Source organism: Helianthus annuus, chromosome 9 (assembly GCF_002127325.2).
Source record: "Helianthus annuus cultivar XRQ/B chromosome 9, HanXRQr2.0-SUNRISE, whole genome shotgun sequence".
NCBI lineage: Eukaryota > Viridiplantae > Streptophyta > Magnoliopsida > Asterales > Asteraceae > Helianthus > Helianthus annuus.
In genome coordinates, this window is record NC_035441.2 from 38917477 (window position 1) to 38920811 (window position 3335).

The 3335-nt window shown below is 41.2% G+C and overlaps 1 non-coding gene across 1 annotated transcript; it reads right to left on the minus strand.

The window, feature by feature from the left end:
* Positions 1–2946: 2946 nt before the first annotated feature.
* Positions 2947–3052, minus strand: LOC118482560. Its single transcript, XR_004868592.1, has one exon. It is a non-coding gene; the product is annotated as a small nucleolar RNA R71 (small nucleolar RNA).
* Between the last annotated feature and the right edge of the window lie 283 nt (positions 3053–3335).

Below are 3335 nucleotides of genomic sequence, written 5' to 3' on the forward strand. Positions count from 1 at the left end.
CTAAGCTAAAGCTTCACCTTTAAACGATTGTGACACAAATTTCACAATATCCTGTTCAGCACAACCACTGATGTCAACCACAGTATCCATCTCATCAAGCCAAGTCATAGAATCAATGGCTCCCTTCTCTCCTGTGAAGTCCCTTGGCTTGCAAGAGACAAAGTATTTGTAAGAACAGGTTTTAACACGCGGCTCCTGATTGAGCACGATTCGTTTGGATGGAACACTCCTCTGATTTGACGAATGATGAGATTCGTCCTTATGAGATACATGAGTATTGGAGGGTGGTTTTGTATGAGGTACAGACTGAGTCTTGCTACGAGTACCACTTGATTCTTTGAGCTGTCTATCCATGGCTCGAGTGAAAGCATTATCAATCATAGCTTGTAAATCTGCATCGGTGACGGGTGGCCCATTGGACAACCCTTTATGATGTTAAAAAGACAAGTTATCCCTCATTTAATTGCGTAATTATCTTGAATTAGAAAACTACGGTTGCTTATGTTTCAGGCGCAGTTCTGGAGCTTAAAGTGGATTAAACGCAACTTTGGACGGTATGGAGTTGAACGGGTCGAGTGTTTAACAAAAGATGAAACAAAGAACAAAATTCAAGCTTCCACCGTAATTTACGGTATCACCGTAAATTACGGTGAACCTGAATCATGCCTGATCTCCACCGTAACTCAGACTAAAGCCACCGTAACAAGACATGGTCCACCGTAACTTACGGTGGCACCGTAAGTTACGGTGGAGGCTGCGAGAAAATGTGTAACTGCCTCATTTATTCATTTTTATGGTGTCTTTTCACCTATTCTCATCATTGGACGTTTTGGGGAACTTGCTAGGGGCGATTTTGGTGATCTTGCTTGGTTGTAAACATTTCCTAAACAATTTGTTTGTGTTTTCGATCCGTATGAACATTGAACTTCTTGCTATGATGATTCACCAAGCTATGTGTGGCTAAACTTATGGTGATCATCCTGAATTGAAGGTTTGTCTAAGACTTTTGTGTTTGGATTCGTATTTCTAGAATAATAGACTTGCAATATTTGTTTGTTTATTATGGTGTGTGGATGTTTGTTTGTAAATTGTTGATTGATGTTATAATCATATTCTAAACCGTACGTTCTTGGTGTCGTTGACAATCGAGATATCATGGGGGGGGATTAGGGTTGGATATTAGTCAATTGGTTATCGGGTAACAACCTCGCATTGTCATAATCTGAGTACTTAGTTCCCTTTTATCACAACAAACAATTATACACGAATCATGTCTATGTGATTCTTTCTAGTAAATTTAACACAATTGTCAAAAGCAAACTGGAAATTTAGGATGGTTGCTTGTTCCTAATCTGTTTACAAACTACGGTCTTTGATTTGCAATTTAATTAGTTAATTTTAGTTATTAAAACCAAAACAATCAACTCTTGCATTTTAATTTCTGCATTTTAGGTAATTGTAGTTAAATCACAAAGCTATAACATAAACACATTTTCCACATACTCCCTGAGTTCGATACCCACTTACCGCTAGCTAATTAGTTGTTATTGGGATTAAATTTGCGTGTACCTACGACACCACGTCAAATTTTGGCGCCGTTATCGGGGAGTAGTGCGCAACGTGTGTTAGTTTAATAGTTTTGCTTTGTTATTTTCGGGTTTACGCTGGTTGTGTTTAGTGTGCAGGTACTTCATGTGTATGCATACTAGGGGCTCTCACAGGTCATCACCGCTATCGTTTGATCCGGAAATGGAAAGAATGCTAAGGCAAAACAGAGTTTTAGTACGAGAAAACAAGATTATTGGTTCACCCACTTCACCCATCACACTGAGAAACATCATGGCTGATTCACAAACTCCACCTACAACGGGTCAAACGACCTCATTCTTTATACCTACTTCCACCCAACCATCACCAAACACCACTTTACCTAATACCACTGTCGAATTCACACCAACCAATGTCACTCAACCGATCACTACCCAAGTCGAACCCACCATTACCTTTAACCCTTCTACCACAATCCCACCATTATCCCACTTCTTTCCCCCAACTACGGGTCAATCATCATCTAACTTCACAATTGAACCAAATTCAACTATTGTGCATGCTATGCCCTCTTTTAGACCACAACACCAATCGGGTTTTCAGTACTCGACTCTCCCATTTGGGCAATCTTCGGGAATTCAAGGAGATGGTTATGATGAAGGATATGAGGAGTTTGAAGGTTTTGATGAAGACGGGTATGCTTATGGGGGTGATGGAAATCAAGGAGAATTCGGATACATGCAAGGTCAAATGCAAGTAATGTCAAGTGTTGGTGGAGTATCACAACAACAACAACTCATACCACAACACATTCGGCCGAGACACAAGGGCCACAAATGCAACGCCCTATACCATTGCAACAAGTTCGGCCGCAACACGTGCAACCACAATTCCAAAGACCACTTCAACGCCCACCGATGCCACAACAACAGTTTCAACAACCAATTGCACCACAAGGGCATGTACCAAGGCCAATGGGTCCTATTCCTCCAAGGGGTAGGTTCGGTGTACCAAGGAGGCATCTTAGAGAAAATGTGAGGGGCATTGAGGTGCATTTTAGGCCGGTAATCACGCATAATCCTTCACCGGTAGTTATTCCTCACAATGATCAAGGGAGGACATTTGAAGTGAGGACTAACTCATTGCAAAGCTTACCAAAATATAAGGGTTTAGCAACGGAGGAGCCTTACTTTCATTTGGAGGCTTATGACTCGATTTGCAACACTCTTGGGAGTCAAGGATTCTCAGCCGATGATATTAAATTGGTACTATTCCAATTTTCTTTGGAAGACAAGGCGAAAAAGTGGTTCTACACATTACCTTCAGCATCTATATATACATGGGGGGAAATGCAACAAACCTTCTTGGATGAGTTTTACACCGCCCAAAAGACCAACGATGCGAGAAAGGGGTTGAGAAGTTTTCAACAACAACATGGTGAAATGTTTCATGAGGCCTTTGAGCGTTTCAATATGATGATCAAAAAATGCCCTCACCATGGAATTGAATTGTGGGAATTAATGAATGCTTTTCACGAGGGGTTGAGTGCCGAAGATGCTCGTGATTTAATGTCTATCACCGATGGGACTTTTGGTACAAACTACGAGAATGATGATTGGGAGTTTTTGGAAAGCATGGCAACTACATCAAAAAGAAAAGCTCAAGCATCGAGGAGAGCACGACCAGCCATTGCCCGACCTCAAGTGCACGCAATAGATGACGGTAATGTTCAAACCACTAACCGAATTTATGATGTTTGTGCATTGTGTAATGAAATAGGTCATGCG